Here is a 24,485-nt window from a genome sequence, read left to right on the forward strand (position 1 = left end):
GCTTTTGATTCGTGTATAATATGACCATGTTTGCAGATGATACTGTGTTGTTGAGTGAAGACGAAGGGGCGATGCAAGGCTTGGTGGATGAGTTTGAGTGTGTGTAAGAAACGGAATCTAAAGGTGAATGTAGGGAAGAGTAAAGTGATGGTCTTTGAGAGAGGTGAAGTTAGTGAATGTACAGCGAGGTTGGATGGTGAGGAATTGGAAAATGTGAGTACGTTTAAGTACTTGGGTAGTGTGATGAGTAAGGATGGAGGTTTGGAGGGTGAAGTGCTTGAAAGGGTACAGCAGGGAAGAAAGGTTGCTGGTTCTTTGAAAGCAGTGATAAGAAACAGGGAAGTGAGCATGGAAGTGAAAAAGTTACTACATGACAGTATTGTGATACCAACTCTAACGTACGGAAGTGAAGCTTGGACATTGTTGGAAGGACACAAGTCAAGAGTGAGAGCAGTGGAAATGAGTTATTTAAGAGGAGCCTGTGGAGTCACGTGGAGAGACAGGCTGACGAATGAGGATATAAAAGAGCGTTGTGGTGTTGATGTGGATGTGATAGGAAGCGTTATGAGGAACACACTGAGGTGGTTTGGCCATGTGGAGAGGATGGAGGGTGAAAGACTGATGAAGAGAGTGTATGTGAGTGAGGTGGAGGGGGGAAGAGGGAGGGGGAAGCCGAGGATGAGATGGAGGGATGGGGTGGAGAGGTATATGAGAGAGGGAGGTGTGAGTTGGGAGCAGGGCAGTGAAATGGCGCGGGACAGGGCGCCTTGGAGGCGATTTGTTTGTGGCCACCCCAAACGGGATTGAGGCGTCTGGCAATAGATAGATAGATAGTATAATAATAATCATGTAAAATATATTCGTGGATAATAATGATTTGTGTATACTATATGAAATCGGATGCACTTTTGAATGGTAGATTGCCAGGGTACGATAATGACAACCTCAGAGTCGTGCGCCGCGACTATAGTGCTTGCGTCACAGAAAAAATACAGAAGATGTCACCCGTTTTCTAAGAGCTAACGCTGGATTACGTCCTTCTTCCTTAAACTACTACTACTACTACTACTATTACTATACTACTGCTACTGCTACTACTACTACTACTGTTACTACTGCTACTGCTGCTAACTACTACTACTATTACTACTACTACTACTACTACTGTTACTAAAACACCCGATATGTGGCACTTACCATTGCCACAGACTCTCCCCCTCCCCTGTCTTGTTGCCTCCCTCCCCCTCCCCCTCCCCCTGTCCTTCCTTCTCCCTTACTCTGGTGGACGAGCGCTGCGCCCTCTGTGGGCTATGTTTGGAAACATGCCTGGCAGGAACTGTCGGCGATCTTTTGCTCGTGGGTGTAACTGGAAAACCATTACTGGGAACTGGATGATACTGGGTCATACGAAGCTGCCAGCTGGAGGATACAGATGGCCAAGTATGATGGCCGTAGCTTTGAAACTGAGCGAAAAAGAGAAATTTAGTTCTTTGTAGGAAAGATTAATAATAATAATAATAATCATCATCATCATCATCATTCATCATCCGGACCTCCTTTCTCACCCGAGGGAAGGGCGAGGAGTAGCAATGTCCAGACAGCCCAAATTTGCCCAATCCCATGGACCACGCTTCCATTCACTCATCATTCAAGCCCCCGGAATCCCGACTCTATCGGATACGCCAAAAAGATTCACCATGTTGTGTAGCTTCACATAAACGTATCCGACTGAGTCAATCCGGACGCTGCCACGTTAAAAAAGAATGCCAAATCGCTGATCATGCACTTCTCCTAACAACATTCATCCAGCCGGCTCGATCTCTTGTCAGTTCCATAGCCTCACCGACATCCAAACCTCTCCTCTTCCCACACTCATCCACCTTATCTCTCCACCTTCTCCTTGGCATACCTCGCCTCCTCCCTCCTTCAAATTCGCTCTGATACACCTTTTTCACCGCTCTATTGTTATCCGTTCTCTCCACATGACCACACCATCTCAGTACACTCTCTTCGATTCTGGTGTCCACCGACTTCCTCAATCGACATCGTTCACGAATCGCATTATTTCGTATCCTATCCACCCTCTGTACTCCACAAACATTCCTCAGCAGTCTCATTTCTACTGCTTTCACTCTTGCTTTTCATTTTCATGCCACACCATAGTCTCACATCCATATGTTAAAGTTGGCACCAACACTCCTTCATGTAAGCCTCGTGCAGCTGCAACACTCAAGCCTCTGCTTCTGATCACGGCATTCATTGCACCAGCTACTTTTCTTCCTTGTGTCTCTCTACTTTCCACTTCCTTTGCACATTTTCCTCTCTTTTCAACCACTGTACCCAGGTATTTGAACTCTCTCGCCAATTCCAGTCTCTCTCCATTCGCTGTAACATAGCACCGGGAGTCACCTTCTCTCTCAATAATCATCACTTTACTCTTTTCTACATTTACTCTCAAGGCAAGACACTCACAGAAATCAGCAAAACTCTGCACTAGCCTACTAAATTCTTGTCCGGTCTCTGCAAGTAGTACTGCATCATCAGCATACAACAAATTTGAGATATTCCTTCCATCATCATTCATTACCATCGCCATCCCTCTCTCCATTATACGTGTTTATACTTCTCTCATCACCCCATCCATATATATATTAACGACCATGGGGACATCACACAACCATGTCGCACGCCCACACCGACCGTGAACCATTCACTTAGATGACCATTAACCCTTACACTTGCTTCACTACCATCATGAAAACTCTTGACAGCACCTAGCAGCATACCATCTACACCGTACATGCGCAAAACTTTCCACAATCCTTCTCTGTTCACTTTGTCGTATGCTTTTTCCAGATCCATGAATGCCACAAACAGCTTATGCTCCTCACAAGCTTTCTCTGTTATCTGTCTCACTGCAAATATTTGATGCATACATCGTCATATTTGTGGTGGGTGGGGGCGCCCATCATCCACTCACTCAATGTAGAGATGCTATACGATCTCTACACTGAGTGACAAGCGAAAAGGTTTCCTGTACCCAGGAAACCATTTACTACGCTGGGTGGTAACCATGTAACCTAGGTTTTTGGCAGGGTTAAGTGTCCCCCAGATTCCCCTATCCAAAATCACTTAATCATGGCTGAATAATAATAATAATAATAATAATAATAATAATAATAATAATAATAATAAATAATAATAATAATAAATAATAATAATAATAATAACAACAACAATAACACTACTACTACTAGTACTACTACTACTATTACTACTACTACTGCTGCTGCTACTACTACTTCTACTACTACTGCTACTACAACTACTAAAAATAATAATAATAATAATAATAATAATAGTAATAATAATAAGAAGAAGAACAATGCAACTCTCCACGGGTGTGGTGAGTTATAATAATAATAATAATAAATAATAAGTCCTAAGAGTGAAAAGATTAATAGTAGTAATAGTAGTAGTAGTAGTAGTAGTAGTAGTTTCAGCCTCATGCCCATCTGGATGTGAACCCAGTGGACTGCAGGCTGAAGGTGCCCTCCTCCAACAGTCCACCACCATCCTGCTTTTGGGGAATAGGGAGGGAGCTGAGGGACGCTTGAAGAACCAGGCAGTTGAGCCTCACTTATATCAGTGTAACCACACGACAATGTCCCTCCAACACCGACAAGATTAGTGAGAGAGAGAGAGAGAGAGAGAGAGAGAGAGAGAGAGAGAGAGAGAGAGAGAGAGAGAGAGAGAGAGAGAATGTTGTCGTACTGAAGGGGCTAATATATCATCATGCGATGGGGAGCGAAAAAAATGATCAATATCGCACAGCACAGGTGGCCTTGCAACCACACACATGTACATACACATACACACATAAATGCACATACATACACATACATACATAAACATAGACATACATACATACACGTATACACATACATAAATATACACACATACATATAAACATTCACACATACATACATATATTAATACTTGTATACACACGTATGACATACGTATACACAAGCATGTACTCATCATTATCACATAGACATAGATAAACACATATATATACTACACACGCGTGCACACGCACATACACGAACACGCGCCCACGTACACACACACGCATCCATACACACATACATAATTACATACATACATAAATAATTACATGCATACATATTTGTCTGACTGTCTGTCTGTATGTCTGTCTGTCTCTGTCTTTCTCTCTCTCTCTCTCTCACACACACACACACACACACACACACACACACACACTATACACCTTTTACTCTAACATGGCCTAATCTTATCCCTATCCTCTGTGCCACACTGTGAAAGGATTGTGATTTTCAAGTGAGAAAGAACACTATAAAATGGATCTGTTATGAAAGATGATGAAGGACAAGTGAACATGAATGTAAGTTGGGGAACAGCAGATGTACTGCACATGGCGCGGTCCATAGAGCTCTTGACACCCAGTTTAACCCGAGTTCGAGCCCTGCCCTGACCGCGTTGTTGGTGTTGGGGAGATGAGTGTTCCACCGTCAAGTGTCGCTCAAGGCTCGCTGTGGTGGAGGCTCAAGGCTCGCAAGGGTTTGAAATTCGACTGGGTAAAGATCAGGAAGTCTGTCCGCTTGTGCCTGCGCCGCACTCCAGCCTCGGCGAGGCTTGGTAGTTGTCGGCGTTCCTCAGGCGCAGCCAGGGTCATCCTGTTGACCCCCTTAGGTTAGGATACAAGATAAAAGGCGTGTGTATTACCAGCAACTGACCCCAGTTAATAAGATATGCAATCAACACAAAATTAAGACTACTAAACACACGCTCACACGGACTCACCACAGACACACACACACACACACACACACACACACACACACACACACACACACACACAAAAGCATTCACATGCAAACACACACACAAACAAGAATATACAAATGCACACACGCAAGCACACACAAATAAGCATACACAATCATAAACATTTAAAAGCTCACACACACACACACACACACACACACACACACACACACACACACACACACACACACACACACACACACACACACACTCGATCGTGTGCGAGCGTCTGTTGATTTATCAGCATGGTATGAATGCTTAGTTTGCAAACGTCAGTTCACTTTTATGGGCTTTCAGTACCGTGTGCAAGCACTTGCAAGCACAGACCGAACTGGTTGGTTATGTATCTTGTTAAAGGTCTGTCTATCTATCTATCTATAGTCCGACGCCCTAATCCGGCAAAGGGTGGCCGCAGACAAAACGCCTCCAAGTCGCTCTGTCACCCACCATTTGACTACCCTCCCCCCAACTCACCCCCCCTCCCTCATATACCTCTCAACCCCATCCCTCCACCTCATCCTCGGTCTACCTCTCCCTCTCCCTCCCTCCACCTCACCTACATACACCCTCTTAGTCAGTCTTTCATTCTCCATTCTCTTCACATGTCCAAACCACCTCAGTGTATTAAATTTTCTCCTAATCTTTTCAACCACATCCACATTCACCCCACAGCGTTCCTTCACTTCTTCATTCGTCAACCTGTCCCTCCACGTCACTCCACATGCTCCTCTCAAGTAACTCATTTCCACTGCTCTCACTCTTGACTTGTTCCCCTCTTGCAAGGTCCATGCCTCGCTTCCATACGTCAGGGTAGGGATCACAATACTATCATGCAGTGACTTCTTAACTTCCATACTCACCTCCCTATTTCTCATCACTGCTTTCAGTGTACCAACAACCTTCTTTCCCTGCTGTACCCTTTCACGCACTTCATCCCCCAAAGTTCCATCCTTACTCATCACACTACCCAAGTACTTGAATGCACTCACATTCTCCATATCCTTACCATCCAACCTCACTGCACACTCTGTGACTTCATTCCTCTCAAACACCACAACTTTACTTTTGTTTACAATAACTTTCGGATTCCTCCTCCTACACACTGTCCCAGATTCATTCACCAAACCTTGCAACTCCCATTCATCTTCACTCAACAGTACTGTATCATCAGCAAACAGCAACACCGGAAGCTTCCAAATCTCACCCTCATTAATTAGAGCCACCCCCACGTCCACTGCCCTACCCTGCACCTCCTTTACAACCCCATCCATGTATATATTAAACAGCCATGGAGACATCACACAACCCTGTTTCAGTCCCACATTGAGATCAAAGAACTCACTTAGCTCACCATCCACTCTTACCGTAGCCCTAGCTCCCTCGTACATACTCTTCACAGCACTCAACAATTTCCCCTCCACTCCATATATTCTTAATACCTTCCACATACCTTGCCCATCTATTCTGTCATAAGCTTTCTCCAAGTCCATGAAGGCAGCATACACTTTCCTTCCCTTCTCTAGATACTTCTCCACTAAACATCTTAGAACAAATATCTGATCTACACACCCTTTTCCCTTCCTAAATCCCCCTTGTTCATCTCCAACTAGCTCCTCTGTCATATGCCTAACCCTATCAATGAGTATTCTACCATATATTTTACCAGTCACACTAAGTAGGCAAATACCCCTATGGTTACCACATACTTCTCTCTCCACTTTTCCTTTGTATAAAGGAACAATTATACCTGATTTCCAGTCCTCTGGAACCCTTCCCTCTTCCCAAGCCAATCTACACAATTTCCATATCCACTCCACAACAATCTCACCCCCATACCTAAGCATTTCACCACACACTCCATCAATTCCTGGGGCCTTTCCCAACTTAATATTCTTCATCGCTTCCACTACTTCCGCCCTACTGATCTCTTCCTCCCTCCTCTCATCTCTTCTTCTCCCAGCCATTCCCCAACCACTTATACTCGCACTGCTCTCACTCTCCACATTCAACAAATCCTCAAAGTGCTCCTTCCATCTCCTCAGTTTCTCTCTCTTCTCCACCAACAATCTATTATTCCTATCTTTCACTCCCCTACTATTTCCCCTTTCACACTGCCTTACTTTCTTTACCTCCTTCCAAAACAATTTCTTACTTTCCTTCCATTTCACACTCAGATTCCTCCCAAACTCTTCATCCACTTTCTTTTTACTCTCCTTCACCAGTCTCTTAACCTCCCTTCTCCTGCTCACAAATACCTCTCTCTTCTCTCTCTCATCCTCTACTTGCTAACCATTCACTATATGCCTTCTTCTTTTGTTCCACAGCTCGTTTCACCTCATCATTCCACCATGCTGTCCCTTGCACACCCTTGCATCTCCTCCTCACTCCACAAACCGCCTCACACGCTGCGCCTATCTCTTCCGTGAATATCTTACATACGTCTTCCACCCCTTCCATCTGCTCTAGCTCATACCTTCCCAATCTTTCTTCCACTATGCTCTTATACTCTGTCATTTTCTCACTATCTTGCAATTTCTCCACTCTTCTCACAGGAGCTGCTTCCTCCTGTCTTCCCCTTCGTCTCCTCAACCACTTTCTTTGCAGCTTTACCTTGGCCATCACTAAGTGATGGTCCGAGACTCCATTCCCCCACCCTCTCCACACCCTTGCATCCAACACTTGTCTTCTCATTCGCTCATCCACACACACGTAGTCTATCATTGCCTTTCGTTCAACAAGTTCACCATCCATCCTCCTCATTACTCTCCATGTATACCGGTGGATCATCTTATGCCGAAAGTAGGTGTTGGCTATTGCCAACCCCTTACAAGCACAGATATCCACCAGAGCACTACCATTCCCATCTACGTCAGCTGGCACACCCCACTGACCAACCACTCCATCCACTCGTACATTCCCAACTTTGCCATTCAGGTCTCCAATCAACAGCACTCTCTCACTCCTCTCAGACTTGTCCATACACGCTTCTACACTCGCCCAAAACTCATCTTTCACTCTTGCCACTGGATCCTCTGTCGGAGCATACACACATACAATCGCCCATGCTTGTATACCTACGTTCTTCCTCACCCATACAATCCTTGCACCCACTGTTCCATACTCTCTTATATTCTCCTTCCACTTCTTGCTTATCATCAGACATACTCCCTCTCTTGCCATCTCATTTTCATTGACTCCCGCACATATACCTAAACCATATTCCCATTCTCTCACCCTTTCACCTAACCATTTAGTTTCAGTCAATCCACATATATCCACTTTTGCATCCTCAAGCACCTGAACAATCTCTCTCTCTTTCACTTCATCATTCACTCCTCTCACATTCCATGTTCCCACCCTCAGAATGTCCTTTGTCCATTCCTTAGTCGTCAACGTATGGTCCGTCCGGGTCCGAGGCGCTTTATTTACTTTTTTAGTTAGTTCTTTTTACGGGGTGGGGCACTAACCCACCACCAACCCTTTTAGTCGCCTCGTACGACAAGCAGGGATACTGGGGGAGTATTCTTGAAACCCCCCTACCCCTAGGGCATATAAGGAGTGTGGGTTTGATCCGGAGCTCTCCCAGACAACCACCTGGAGTTTATGTTAAAGGTAAATCACGTAAATCCACGGCGCTTGCATTCCTCCTGGTATTTCCCACACTTGGACGGTTGGTCACTCTGAAGGGTAGGGTGGGTCTTCCTAGCTAGCTTGTCATCTCCGCCATGACCACCAGACCATATTGGAAAATATAGGTTAGATGTGTGTACTGTAACAATTGTTCATTCAGTTTCAATATATCTAGCTAGTTTTTCCTTACATTATCGTCTCTTTCCCTGTTTCAGGTATTACAGTACTAATAAATTTCCAGTTTAGTTCAGTAATTATACTACTCTTAGATTCACAGCCTCTATTATTACCTTTCTCTTCAAGCAGTGTGCAATGATTTCCTAAGTTACATGGTACAGTAATTATTTCTGTCCCAGTCTGCTAGGTAAGCTTTCCTTTTATCCCAGAAATCATTCCACCTCTATAGTACTTTCATCCACTTCTGTTTTATATATTTTAAGGCTGTTTACTCTTCTGTTTTCCTAGCTTTCTCCTAAACTGGTTATATGGTTGATATTTGTCTCCTTCACTAAATATTTATCTCATTACTTCCTGTTTGTAAGTCATTGTTTAACTGCACCTTTTCTGCTTTTCTATAACCCATCCACCTTGAACAATATTTCATGCCATTCCTACATCCACTACTCCCCCATTACAATAACTTATTTCTTTGTAATTAACAGTTTTTTATTTTATATATGCATGGTACAGACCATTTCCTTAGGCCTGTAGCTATTTACAAGTAAGAGAAAGCTCATGGGACAGAGAGATGCCTCAGGACGTGTTTTTTTTTTTTCTTCGTTGTAAATCTCACGAAATAATTTGCATTTACTAAAAAATTTTGCATTAAAGGCAACACACCTATGCTCGAATCTGAGTGCTTGACTGAAACAGGTAAATATTTCAGCCAGTATCCTAACCAACCAACTCACTCGTATCTGGTAACCTTACCTAACCATCTTAACTACATCAGCTTATCAGTTTATTCTGATGTAAAAACGAATTGTATTTTTTCAGTGATTGCACATACTTGGTACTGAAGATTTTTTTTTTTAAATATTTCTGTAACTCAGCTGTGTAAGAGAACACTAAAGCTAGTGAAAAATAAACCTATCTAACCATTTACCAACAGTGACCCAACTCTATGTGTAATTTCTGCCATGTAATATAATATTTTATGTACACTTTTTCTTATTCGTCATTTATTTCATGATTTTTCATGGGCAAGATTGTCACACAAGGATGTTGGTTAGAGGCAGCTTACTGGCTTGCCCTCAAACGTGGTAACTACAGCATTGAACTGGCTAGCACACAAACTTTCAAAAAGATGTGGTTTAAAAAATTTATTGAGAAAGTACACAGGTAGTCAGAAATAAACCAGGAAGCACAATTTATTCTCTTATCTCCAATATTACACGCCACGCCGCCACCATGGAAGTGTTTGTTTACTCGTATTCGTTTCGGAATCCTTCAGTTTTGTAAAATTTTATGAACAGCCTTGTATTTCTCATATATTTTAGCCTGCTAAGGAAAATTTCATTCCTGAATTGTTCAGTGTTTATAAACTGTATAACCGGCTATCGTATTTAAGAACATTTAAGTTTGTTGCACGAAAGGGGGGTCTCTTGTGGCCAGTGTTGCCACCAAAAAATTTGGTAAATCTGAAGCTGGATGCCAAAAAATCTGTGGAAATCTGTAGATCCCTCAAAGTGACCATTCCGTGGGGGGAAATGGAGAACTACCCCGTCCGAATTTTCCACAGCCTTCCCCTTGAACCTCCCGAATTTTTCCCTAACTGACCACAGAAATGACATACCACATGTTGAAGATAGAATTTGGTCATAATATAATAGTACCATTGAGCAGTTACAAATTAATATGGCAGTTTTTTTTTTTTTTTTTTCCAAAAATAGTGGACTGTGTATAGCCAGTTGTTAGCTCATGGAACTAGGCCTGTCACACAACTTGAATATAAAATTATGGTTATTGCCACGTTGAGTACACCGCTTCCCGTCCGATCAGCGAAGTTAAGCAACGTTGGGTCTGGTTAGTACTTGGATGGGTGACCGCCTGGGAACACCAGATGCTGTTGGCATCCCTACGTGTCAAGTGGAGTTGGTGGAGGATTAGTGCCCCTACCTGTAAAACAATTAACTCTAAGCCCTTGACCACCCCGTTTGGGATACATGGCGTCTGGCAATGGATGGATGAATTTTGATCAGCCTTCCTTATCAAATAGGAATGGTTCTCCTTGGTTACAAGTCAAATTAACCGTCCAGTCCGACTACACTTGGTCATAAGCTAAACTGGAAAGGAGTGTAGGCCTATTATCTTTGTTAAGTGATAGTAAGTCGAATTCATATTAACTCATTATATCACAGGAACCACACCAGAATTAGAGCATATACTGTACAATGTATTTCCAAGTGAAATAATGCACTTCTTTGCACTGTCTGATTAAAAAATGCAGCAGTTGTTTACTAAGCAGCTCCCAGTGCAGGTGGTAAATTACACAGCATGTGAAATATTGTCTGTGGAACTTTTAAAAAATTCTCAAAAGGCAGATGCAGTATTTATATTTGATAAGTGTCTTATCCACAAAGGAAGCAAAGCCTGTAATACATTGAAAATGTCTTCCAATATGAAAATCTGTAGATTAACCCTCTTTATCAAACAAATTCTGACAATCTGAAAATAGTTACAAAATCTGTAGATTACAGATAAATCTGTAGAAGTGGCAACACTGCTTGTGGCGTTTATCCTCCTGTCACATTCCAATACTATTTTACGCCATACCAAGCAGACGAACGTCTGGCGTGAACAGGAAATTTATTTATGGTACGATACACGGGAACGTCAGACGCTCACAATCGGCAATACTGGCGTTTGGTTTTTATAGTACGGCCCTAAGAAATACAGGATTTTTCTGTGAATTATCAGATCATACACCGTTGTAGAAGAAGCAGATGTTAAAAAGCATCAGTGGATTTTAAGTGCAGAAAAATATTAGGGAAGACAGAGAAGGGCAAGAAGTTGCTTCACCTTATATGCAGCAACCCAAGGCTTGCCACGATGTGTGGTCTCCCTAAAATACACAAGCCTCACATTCCCATGCGACCAATCACTTCGGGAATTGGTAGTGCACCACACCAATTGGCTGGGAGACTGGCCAAAATGTTTTTTGCTAAACTTGGAACAATAAGAAGGGCACATCTCACACTCTGGTGACCTTAAAATGAAAATAAAAGACATTAACGTCAAAAACAAGAAACTGGCCAGTCTTGACGTGAAATCCCTCTTCACAAAAGTCATTCATTCATTGCCAGACGCCATGTATCCCAGACGGGGTGGCCAATGGCTTAGAGTTAATTGTTTTACAGGGAGGGGCACTAATCCTCCACCAACCCCACTTGACACGTAGGGATGCCAACAGCATCTGGTGTTCCCAGGCGGTCACCCATCCAAGTACTAACCAGACCCAACGTTGCTTAACTTCGCTGATCGGACGGGAAGCGGTGTACTCAACGTGGTATTCACAAAAGTGCCCACAGATAAAGTAATACTCCTATTGCATGAAATAAGTTATAATGAAACTGACCTGACCGTACCGAAGAACGATTTCATGAAATTGGTCGAAATGTACATAAACCTTAATTACTTTAAGTTTCATGACAACTTCTACAAGCAAAGTTTTGGAATTGCTATGGGGTCACCACTGAGTGCTGTGCTAGCTAACCTCTTCATGGAATCGCTCGAGTCTGGTCCCTACAAACGGTTCATTCCGAACACCGTCACGTGGCTACGGTTTGTTGACGACATCTTGGTTATTGCACCCGGACGTTTCGAAATAGGTAATCTGCGGGACAGACTTAATGAAGTGCAACCGTCAATTCAGTATTCCCTTGAAAAATAAGCTGACAGGTGCTTGCCCTTCCTGGATACCCTGCTTATTAGGACCGATAATAAGTTGGCATTTAAAGTGTATAGGAAAGCCACAAATAAGGATGACCTTGTTCACCATAATTCCAGCCATAACGTTAGGATAAAGAAAAGTGTATTAACAGGGTACTACCTCAGAGCCTTGAGAATTTGCAGTGAAGATCATTTGAAAGAGTAATTCCAGTATATTGATAGCAGATTTTCTAAACTGAAGTATCCAAAAGACATGTTATCCAGTGCCAGAAAACATGCCAGGGCTACCAGGGAACGGACAACGGCTGAGAGATCCAGTGTTGTGACACGTATAATTATGCCCAGTAACAACACGAGGAACAACATTGCTCGGTTTTTAAGAAATGCAGGAAATGAGGTAGCTTTCATGACATCTCAGACAGTGGGTGATCTGGTAAGACACAAGGTACGAACCAGCAACACAGGCGAGAGAGATGTTTATTCCGTGTGCAGTATGTGATAAGGTCTACATGGGTGAAACAGGGCGTGATCTGGAAGAAAGAATTAAAGAACATAAATATGCAATGAGCCGGTACAACACCAACAGCGTATGTGTAGCTCACAGATTTAATACAGGTCACGTAATGAGATGGGAAATCGCAAAAATTTGGTACAAAGAAGCAGACTGGAAATGACGCAAATGTCTGTGGCCAAATATATTGTCAATAGGATAGCTTCCTCACACCATCACCCCCTAAACTCAAAACATCACCCCTTCTTCCTTCCCATCTAACCCCATCCCCTCTCATCACCCAGCTGCTTGCCCACATATGCAACACTTGTGCGCATATACACACACACACACACCTATGCTGGAATCGGTAATCCCTTTCCCCTTGTGACCTGTATTTCCTTACCTAACATTCCTTCCCTCCCCCTAAGGATGTCCCATTTCACCTGTCCCTTGTTTCTCTCCGTCTTTGTGCCGTGATCTGTAATCCCTTTCCCCTGGAGCCTCGTATCGCCTTCCTTGCGCTATCGGCCCCCATAACCACCCCTAGCCAATACCTCACCCCCCCCTCACACCCCCACTGCCTTCTGCTATATATACAGGAAATGTGGTGTATATTCAGCAATTACATTCCGAGGAAGCCCATGAGGCGAAACGTCAATTCACACTAAGTCCCACATCGGTGTTTCTCCAATTTGTCAACAAAAAGTGAATCAAGACAGGGGAAGGAAAGAGCCTGTTTCGATGGTAGATGCCACATATCGGGTCTTATTATTATTATTATTATTAATTATTATTATTATTATTATTATTATTATTATTATTATTATCATCATCATTATTATTATGTATGCGGTAAGTATAAAAAAGAAGGACGTGAACAAGCGTTAGCCCTTAGAAAACGACACACATCATATTTTTCTAATTCTAGACGATTTGTCTTATGTGATGTTCAAAGGCTAAAGGTTTGATAAAGTCTAGTAACCCATAAACAACGGTTTGAATTTGATCCAGACGATCTAAGAGACCACAAGAAGATTCTCATCGTCTAAGCCTAAGGGTTAAGGAACTAAGAAATTTAATCGTGTCAGGTAATGTGAAGGTAAACTGCGAGGTAGAAGGACGTAAACTAAGCGGCAAGGAGGGGGAGAGAGAGAGAGAGAGAGAGAGAACAATTAAAGAGTCAGCAAATGAAATATGTAAAAGGCAATGCCTAGTTTGGTGGTACCGTAAGTATTTGTGAATCATATAATTACATACTTCAGAAACGAAAGAAGCTGATAAATACACTTATAATATTAGCTTTCTATGGTATTAAACATAATAATACTTTTTATTTTGATGACGGAAAGGCAGGGTCATTGTTTCATTTTTACGTTTCTAATGTTAAACACATATATACCATCTCTATCCGACCAATGGCGTTGCCATGCTGCGAACTGATCAACCAATTCCCTGCAGTCGGAGGTGCAATTATACATAATGTCTATCAACAGTAAAATTAATCTGCTACCTTTCACTCTCCCATTTCTGAAGTACGTAATTATATGATTCACAAATACTTACGGTAACACCAAACTAGACATTGCCCTTTAAGTTTTTCACTTGCTAACTCCTTAATTGTTCTCTCTCTCTCTCTCTCTCTCTCTCTCTCTCTCTCTCTCTCTCTCTGTGCCTCAGTGTAGGAGGCAATGATATTAGTTGGCGTAAGAGTGAGGTACTGTGGCAAAAGTACAAGTTGATGTTAGAAAAGGTTAGGGAAAGGGGAGGAACCCCTGTAGTGCTTGGTGTTTTAGGCTGCGTACACAGAGAAAGCAGGTTGCCTGCGCGCTTGTTTCCGGCGCCGACCCGCTCTGGTTACCTGAGCGGGTAGTTGTTCACAAAGGATGCAGGTAACCAATTACAACTCGCGCGACGTTAAAAGGACGTTAAAGAGACAAGCTAACGTTATAGGAGCAAGGTCGCAGTCAGCTGTGATCTACCAGGCATACAGTGAAGATGTCAAGCTCGTCGTCTGATGAGTTCATGTTGCTTGACAGAGTTCACCCAAAGATCAAAAGGAAAAAAATTGCAACACATAAAATAAACTGCAAGAGGGAACAGCATGGAGAATATCACCATCTTTTTTGTGATCTTAAAAGGGACCCAAGAAGATTTTTCCAATATACAAGGATGACCCAAGAAACTTTCAACTATATTCTCAAGAAAATTGAACATCGTCTGGTGAAGACATGCTTATTTCAGCCCACAGTTTATCCGTTAATTTTCTGTTTGCATGGAGCTTACTCCTTTTGTCCCATAATGGTGATCGCTCAAAAACTTTGGCAATTACGAGCTCAACGTCCATCTTGGTCTCCAGTCTGTACACCTCTACCCACCTCTACCCGCGCGGGTTGAGCTAGCAAGAATGGTCCAAGGATTCCGGAAAGCGGGTTGAAGCAGGCTGCCTGCTCCGACACGCTCGACCCCACTTTTTCTATGAACACCCCCACTTGTTTGTATGGTTTGATTCTTGGCGCAGGTCGGCGCCGGTAACTCGCGCGGGTAAACCCGCTTTCTCTGTGAACGCAACCTTACCCAGGTTGCGGGCTGGGAGGGAGTGGTTGAGCAGGGCAATAGGGTTTAATTGCCGCCTTGAAAGGTATTGCAAAGATAATGCAATACCTTTCATAGACAGCTGGGGCCGGTTTTATGGACGGAGTGCCTTGTATAGTTCGGATGGGACTCATCTTAGCAGGCAGGGAGTTACTGATTTAGCTGGAATGATAGATAGGGAGTTGGAGGGATTTTTTCGAGGTTGAGAAGTAGGTGTACACGAAGTTCCAGCAACTACACAGAAATCATTATTACCATGTTTGGATAGATGCATCAAGACTTGCAAAATTAAGAACAAAAGTTCAACCATTAGTGTAGATACATCCACTCAGGCACCTCAAATTAAGCAGGCGATGATAGAAGGGCGATAAGGGATAGTACAAAAACCTGTTATATTAGTAAAGAGTTTCACAGTTAGTAATGAAATAAATAACAGTAAATCCCAAGGTAAAGGCATAACTACTCGTAATAATCTGAAAGTGTACCACACAAACAGCCGGAGTTTACATAATAAAATGGATGAACTGAGGGCTTTAATTTGTACAGAGAAAATAGACATTGCCGTTATTAGTGAAACTTGGATGAAGACAGACACTCAAGAATTTTTAGCAGAATATGAGATAAAAGGCTATAATATTTTTGTGTCAAACCGTCTGAGAAGAAAGGGGGGAGGGGTAGCTATTTATGTAAAGGAATCATTAAACTGTTACAATAAAGCAGATATTAAAGTAAACAGGGACACAGAAATTCTCTGGGTTGAAATTTGTAACAATAGGGAGAAATTAGTCTTAGGAGCAATTTACAGATCTCCAAAATTAAGTAGAGCAGATAGTAAATACCTTTGGGAGGAAATTAGGAAAGCGTCACAGTCCAGCTTAGTAATAATTGTAGAGGACCTTAATCTGCCAAGGATAGATTGGAGAAATCAGACAGGGGATGCAGAGTCAGAGGAATTTCTAGAGGTAGTACAGGATAATTTCCTTTTTCAGTATGTCAGGGAGCCCACCAGAGGTGATAATATACTAGATTTGGTTTTAGCTAATAAAGAAAATATCATTTGTGATATAGAGGCTGGTGGACAACTTGGTAATAGCGATCATGAAGAAATTAAGTTCAAATATTTTGGGGATGTCTGTTCCACTGAAAATATCTCCACCGCTCCTAATTTTCGTCAAGGAGATTTTGATGGCTTAAGAACTTATTTTAGAGCGGTATTCCATAGGGGGGAATAGCTATTTTAGGGAGTGGCAGGTCAGTAGGGAATCCCAGGTCATAGGTGGGGGACAGGAAACACGTGGGAATGTCCGTCAGGTGTCTGTGAAAGGGGAGGTGGTAGATGGGAGTGTAATCCAGGTGACGGGAATTAACTCAGCTCCAGTACCAAGTGGACGTTCGACCAGTGAGAAGTATAACGAGTTAATAAATATAATACATGGGGCCAAGATAGATATATCCCTTGAAAACCGTTTAGAACGAATAATTCAGAACCAAGATGGTTAAACAACAGATTAAAATCTCTCATAGCCCAAAGGAAAGGAATATATGGAAAAATAAAACGTGGAGACGAACACTTGCGTAACCAGTAGGCGATTTTAAATAGAGAGGTAAAGAGGGAGATAAGAAGAGCAAAGAGAAGTTATGAAATTAAGGTTGCTACTGAATCAAAAGAAAACCCCAAGGGTTTTTATCAAATGTACCGTACGAAAAATAAAGATAGGATAGGACCACTCAGAACAGAATCAGGTGACATTACCAGTGAAGATAAAGAAATGTGCTCCAACCTAAATAATTATTTCGTATCAGTATTCACCAAGGAAAATCTAGACCTAGTCCCTCAAGCAGCAAATATTTACGATGAGAATACGGAAAATATTCTTAGTAAAATAATCATTAGTAAGGAGGACGTATTGAAAGAAATTAATAAGTTAAAACCTCAAAAATCGCCAGGTCCGGACGATATATATGCAAAAATTATAAAAGAAACCAAAGAAGAATTATGTCAGCCACTTTTAACATTATTTAATGACTCTTTAAGTTCAGGAGAAGTTCCAGAGGCGTGGAAGACCGCAAAAGTAGTGCCCATCTTTGAAAAAGGTGATAAATCAGCTGCGCCGAATTATCGTCCGATAAGTCTAACGTCAATAGTAGGAAAAATGTTGGAGTCAGTTTTGGCAAATAAGATTAGAGAACACTTAGAAAGATTTAATCTTATAAACGAAGATCAGCACGGACTCAGGCAAGGACGATCCTGCCTCACAAATGTCTCATTCTCCTCAGAGGTCTATGAGGCAGTAGATAGCGATAAAGCTAACGATGTTATTTATCTGGACTTTAGTAAAGCTTTTGATAGGGTCCCACATGAAAGGTTAGTTAGAAAGGTTCGAACACACGGTATAGACGGCAATATCTTAAAATGGATAGAAGCCTGGCTGAAAGGACGAAAGCAGAGAGTTAATAAATGGAACTAAGTCGGATTCGGGATTAGTAACTAGCGGTGTACCACAGGGTTCAGTACTCGGTCCCCCTGTGGCGGGGGGGAAACAACCTGGCCGCACTATGGGGTGGTACTACTACTCTGCGGCCAGGTTGTGTTAGGAAGAATACTGCCACCGTATTCCCTGCGTGTCGTAAAAGGCGACTAAAAGGGGCGGGGTGAGGGGACTAGGGACCCCCTCCTCTTTTTTTTAGGTCCTAAAAAGAGACAGGCCAGAGAAAGGGATGGGGGATGGAGTTATCCCCGTACCCTGAAGATTGGGTCTATGAATGTGCGTGGATGTAGTACAATTGAGGCTAAAAGGGAGGAGATTGGGAGAATGTTTGTGAGAAGAAAGTTGGATGTGTTAGCTTTGAGTGAAACGAAGATGAAAGGGAAGGGGGAATCTATGTTTGGAAGTGTGAATGGAAGATTGTCAGGTGTTGATAGAGGAAGGGCAAGAGAAGGTGTGGCCTTGTTAGTGAGTCCGGAAGTACAGCAGTGTGTGATTGAATGGAAGGAGGTGTCATCGAGACTGATGTGGGTGAAAGCGAAATTTGAACGTGAGTTGTGGGTGTTTGTGAGTGCATATGGGCCTGGTAGTGAAAGGGATGAACAAGAGAGGGAGTCTTTCTGGAATGATGTTGATGAGTGTCTGCAGAGTTTTGGAGCGAATGTGAATGTGGTAATGATGGGAGATCTGAATGCTAGAGTGGGAAATGTAGCAGTTGAAGGCGTAGTTGGTATGCATGGTGTGCCTGGAAGAAATGAAAATGGGGAACGAATGATAGCGATGTGTGTTGAGCGAGAGATGGTGATTGGGAATACACTGTTTGAGAAGAAAGATATTTATAAGTATACATGGGTGAGACAGGAGGGTGGAAGGGTTGTTGATAGAGCCTTGATGGACTATGTGGTTGTGTCTAGGAATGTAATAGGAAGATTGTTGGATGTGAGAGTTCTGAGAGGGGAGGGTGGAGGTAAGTCTGACCACTACTTGGTGGAGGGAAAGTTAAGAGTAGGTAAGAGATGGGTGAGAGCTAGGAGGGTTAGGTGTGGCAGGGAGGTTTTGAAAGTGAGTGAGTTGGATAAAAGAGAGAAAAAGATAGAGTATCAGGAGAAATTGAAAGATGAGTGGAACGCAGTGAAAGATCGGGAAAATGGCAGCGTGGAGGAGGAATGGCAGTTGTTTAAGAGTGCTGTGGTGGGGCATGCAGAAGAGGTGTGTGGTGTGAGACGTGTGGGTGGTGGTGTAAGAAAAGGAAGTGAATGGTGGTGCGAGGAAGTAAGTATGGCCGTGGCTGAGAAGAGACGTGCATATGAAGTGTGGCTACAGAGGAAGGATGAGATGTCATATGAAAGGTATAAGGAAAAGAGGAATAGAGCGAGAAGGGCTGTGCGTGATGCTAAAGTGGCAGCAGATGAGAGGTGGGGTAGGCGGCTGACAGAGAATTTTCAACAGAATAAGAAAATGTTTTGGAAGGAGGTGAAAAGGGTGCGAAAGGGAGAGTCTGGGAAGGAAGAACGAGTAAAAGCAGAGGATGGAAGAATGTTAATTGAGATGGATGCAGTAAGGAAGAGATGGGCAGAGTATTTTGAAAGATTGTTAAATGTAGAGGAGGAAAGGGTGGCTGAGATTGTGGCAGATAGAAGGGTGCAAGGAATAAATGTGTTGGGAGAGTTGAATGATTCTTTGATCACGAAGGAGGAAGTGGAGAAGGCAGTAAAGGAGATGAAAACAGGGAAAGCTGCAGGTATGGATGGGTGTGCTGTGGAATGCCTGAAGGGTGGTGGAGTGACTATTGTTGAATGGTTAGTAAGATTATTGAATGTGTGCTTTGAGAAAGGTATGGTGCCAATTGACTGGGCAAGTGCTTGTGTGGTCCCGTTGTATAAAGGCAAGGGTGATAAGTATGAATGTACTAGCTTTAGGGGTATAAGTCTGTTGAGTGTTGTAGGTAAAGTGTATGGTAGAGTGTTAATTATGAGAGTTAGAGAGGGTACAGAGGGAGTGATTAGTGATGAGCAGTGTGGCTTCAGGAGAGGGAGGGATGCGTTGATCAGGTGTTTGCTGTGAGACAAGTGTGTGAAAAGTATTTAGCGAAAGGCAAGGATGTGTTTTGGGCATTTATGGATTTAGAGAAAGCGTATGATAGAATTGATAGGGAGGCTTTGTGGACTGTTTTAAGATTGTATGGACTTGATGGTAGGTTACTAAAAGGGGTGAAAAGTTTTTATGTAAATAGTAGAGCGTGTGTAAGAGTGGGAAATGCTGTGAGTGATTGGTTTCCCGTGAGAGTGGGGCTGCGACAGGGATGTGTGATGTCGCCTTGGTTGTTTAATATTTACATGGATGGTGTTGTAAGGGAGGTGAATACAAGAGTTTTAGGTGGTCTGAGTCTGGTAAATGTTGATGGAGGAGAGTGGAATCTGAAGCAGCTGCTGTTTGCAGATGATACTGCACTGGTGACTGATTCAGAGGAGAGATTGAGACAGTTGGTAGAGGAGTTTGGAAGGGTGTGTGAAAGGAGGAAATTGAAAGTAAATGAGAATAAGAGTAAAGTGATGAAGTGTACGAGGTTGATAGATGGTAGGGGGATGAATATAGTTTTGAATGGTGAGATGCTTGAGGAGGTAGATTGTTTTAAATATCTAGGGTCACATGTTGCTGTGGATGGAAGAATAGATGCAGAAGTGAAGTTTAGAATAAATGAAGTAGGAAAGGTGCTGGGAGGAATGAAAAAAGTGTTTAAATGTCGTTCGCTTAGAATGGATGTAAAGAGAAGGCTGTATGAGGGTGTTGTGGTACCGACTGCGTTATATGGGGCTGAAACATGGAATATGGGTGTAGCAGAGAGGAAAAGTTTGAATGTAATGGAGATGAGATGTCTGAGGAGTATGTGTGGAGTGACGCGTATGGATCGAGTGCGAAATGATGAAGTGCGAAGGAGAACTGGAGTTGTTCGGGAGATGGCTGGTAGAGTTGAGCAGAGGGTGTTGCAATGGTTTGGGCATATGGAGAGAATGGATAATGAGCGATTGGTGAAAAAGATAACTAGATCTGATGTGAGAGGTGTAAGACTGAGAGGAAGACCACGAATAGGATGGATGGACAGTGTGAAGAGAGCGCTGGATGCGAGAGGGATGTCCATTGAGCAAGGAAGAGTGGCTGTGCATGACAGAAATAAATGGAGAGAAATTGTGAATGAATAAGTGATGACGCAGCCCTGAGGGGATATTCTCCCGCATTTGGTCTGATCAGCTAGTCAGGTCAGGTGCGGGTAAGGGGATGGGTCTGTTATGATGTGGCAGGGGTAAACCAGTTCTGCTGTCGGGCCCTGCTGTGGATGTCACTGCTTGCATTGCGCAGTTGACCCTTGTGCGGTGTGATGCGGTGAGGATCTGTCCGTTCTCCCCTTTGGGGCTAAGATGCGAATGAATGTGTTTGAATGGATGAGTAAATGGAGAGTGAGTCGTCCTGTCTCGGCTACCTCCCTTTCCTTGGGGGAAGCAGCCTAGGTATATAGATAGATAGATAGATATAAATGATCTAGACTTAGGAGTCAGTAGCAGCATCAGCAAATTTGCCGACGGTACAAAAATAGGGCGTATCATTAACTCGACTGACGATTGCCATAACTTATAAAAAGACCTCGATACATTGTCCAAATGGTCTAAAACTTGGAAAATGGAATTTAACGTTGAAAAATGTGAAGTACTTAATGTATGCAAGACCATTGGAGACACCAAATATAGCTTAGATAACGAAGAAATTAGCAAATCGGAATGCGAGAGGGATCTAGGAGTTATGGTTAGTAACGACCTTAAACCAAGGCAACAGTGTATTAATGCAAATAGGGTCCTAGGATTTATTTCGAGAAGCGTGAGCAATAGATCATCAGAAGTAATACTGCAACTTTATCTAGCATTAGTAAGGCCACATTTAGCCTACGCAGTACAATTTTGGTGTCCTTACAATAGAATGGATAATAATTCGCTAGAAAATGTACAGAGAAGAATGACAAGAATGATACATGACGTCCGGAACCTGTCATATGAAGACAGACTGAAAAGACTAAGTCTGCATTCGCTAGAGAAGCGTAGAGTAAGGGGAGACTTAATTGAGGTGTTTCAGTGGATGAAGGTTATAAATAAGGGAGATATTAGCAAGGTACTTAAAGTGAGCATACAGGATAGAGCTAGACCGTTTCAACAAGGAAATAGGTAGAAATTGGTAGAAATTGGTTTGGTAATAGAGTAGTAGACGAATGGAATAAGCTACCTAGTAAAGTAGTTGCTGCTTCTTCCATTGAGAGTTTCAAGATAAGCTTATGACAAACAAAGGGTGGACATAGAAAAAAGAAAATCTTATAACCAATACTAATTCATAATTTTTCCTTTTCATGTAACACTATGATAGTCTCTGTTCTCCTTTCACACTTTCCTGTCAAATGTCCACGCCAGTTTTTCTATACTGCGTGGTGTTCTTTCTGACTTTTTCCTGCCGGGTTCGGCTGGAGGGTTTGGAGGGCGGGGGAGAGCCTTCTTCTTTGCTATCCTTATCTCATTCTAGTAGTTCAGTTACTATTCTAGGAGCTGCTTAGCATGGGCCAACCGGCCTACTGCAGTTATCCTCTCTTCTTATGTTCTCTCTCCTTGCCTCGTAGTTTACGTCCTTCTGCCTCGCAGTCTACCTTCACATCACCTGACACGATTAAATCAATTTCTTACTTCCTTAACCCTTGGACGATGGGGATTTTCTTGTGGCCTCTTAGATCGTCTGGATCAAATTCAGACCGTTGTCTTTATCAAACCTTTAGCCTTTGGACTTTACTAGTGTTTCCGTCATACAAGACAAACCGTCTATAATTAGCCAGAAAAAAATACAAAAACTGTCAGTCATTTTCTAAGGGCTAATGCTGGTTTTACGTCCTTCTTTCTTATACTTATCGCATACATAATAATAATAATAATAATAATAATAATAATAATAATAATAACAACAACTAGAGGCCCCCCCAAAGGAGGAATCACACCAGCCGCGAGCCTATACATATTTAGCGCGGTTCGGAGTTTGCCCTTGGCCTTGACCTACTTTTACCAATTTCGAACTCGTCCAAATATTTCATCCCTACAACACACCTGTAATTTTTTTTTTTTTATGATATCTTGAGCGGCTGCGAAGTTATCATGGTAACAAACACACAGACAGACAAACTGAAAACAATACCAGTTTCACTGTCGCACCTGATAATAATAATAATAATAATAATAATAATAATAATATTCACCCAATATGTGGCATCTACGATCGCCACAGCCTCTCTCCCTCCCCTGTCTTGTTGCCTCCCTCCCCCTCCCCCTCTCCGTCTCCTCTCTTCTCCATTCCTTTGGTGGACGGGTGCTGCGCCCTATATGAGCTATGTTTTGAAACATATGCCTGGCATGGACTGTCGGCGAACTGTTGCTTTTGGGTGCACAGTCACTCATACAAGAAGTGATACCTCGCTAGCCAACACCTCCGCGTTTTGTGTAGTAACACTGTAACCTTTACAACTTCAGGTGATTCGAGTTGGTCTTTGAGACATTTTACCTGACTGAACCCCGATTCGAATTTAGTTTCACTTCCTGATGCCGTTGGCGAAAATGCTTTTTATAACATTGCTTTGTATACTAAATAATCGTATCATAGTGCAAGAGGCAAATCATTTTACCCCAGTAGATAACCTAATGTTCAACGTTTTCATAATGTTGCGTTTATCATTCGCATTAAAACATGATGAGTGGATGCACAAAAACAATTACGATGTCGTATCTGCTATTAATTTCCTGCTGTTCCCGACACAATTCAGTGCATTTCGATGAGGTGATTATTATAACTTTCACCCAGTAGCCTAACGTGTGACGTTACGTATAAAAATTTGATGTCACATTACCGATTGGGTGTTGGTATTCGGTACACGGCCGGAACGACCAATAATTAATCTTGTACTGACCCGCACATTATAAACATCTTGAGGCTAAAGAAAAAAAGAATGTCATTCACATAGGGCTGCTTAATTCTATAGGCAGCATGTCTTCATGACGTGTAATTTCGAGGTAGGCTACAACACCATGGTGAAATAGGGACACCTCTTTGATAAAACTATGCCTTCATTGTTTTGACCAGGTTTGCAAAATAACTGTGATCTCGATGACTTCGTCAGAAGAAAAAAAATTCTTTGAGACATAATCTACATCCGATTTTATGACGAATTAATGGATATAATATATTACCGTGGGTATGATACGATTATAACTAAAATAGCAGTTTACTGCTAAAATAAAGAGTGTTATTTTTCTGTTTGGCTAAGAGTTCCTGATCACTTCCGTAGAATCACTGCATTACGTGCCTCGTGACAATTTCACACAATATGAATTTTTGCATTATCGTTCGTTTATTGATTTTTCCTACGTTTATGGTTAGGTATTTCATGTTTCTCCAGAAAAAATAATGACATTGAAATGTGCAACTACATCAGTGTTGCGTTTTTG

The 24,485-nt window shown here is 42.4% G+C and overlaps 1 protein-coding gene and 2 pseudogenes across 1 annotated transcript in view; 1 reads left to right on the forward strand and 2 right to left on the reverse strand.

Annotated features, from left to right (window-relative positions):
• Positions 1 to 24,485, reverse strand: part of LOC145403316 (ovomucoid-like) — a 634,133-nt gene that overhangs the window by 161,974 nt on the left and 447,674 nt on the right. The window lies entirely within an intron of this gene.
• Positions 10,457 to 10,576, forward strand: LOC145403433 (5S ribosomal RNA; annotated as a pseudogene).
• LOC145403427 (5S ribosomal RNA) lies at positions 11,906 to 12,024 on the reverse strand (annotated as a pseudogene).

Source organism: Coenobita brevimanus, chromosome 60 (genome assembly GCF_032717465.1).
Source record: "Coenobita brevimanus isolate Jiangsu-jjx chromosome 60, ASM3271746v2, whole genome shotgun sequence".
Lineage (NCBI taxonomy): Eukaryota > Metazoa > Arthropoda > Malacostraca > Decapoda > Coenobitidae > Coenobita > Coenobita brevimanus.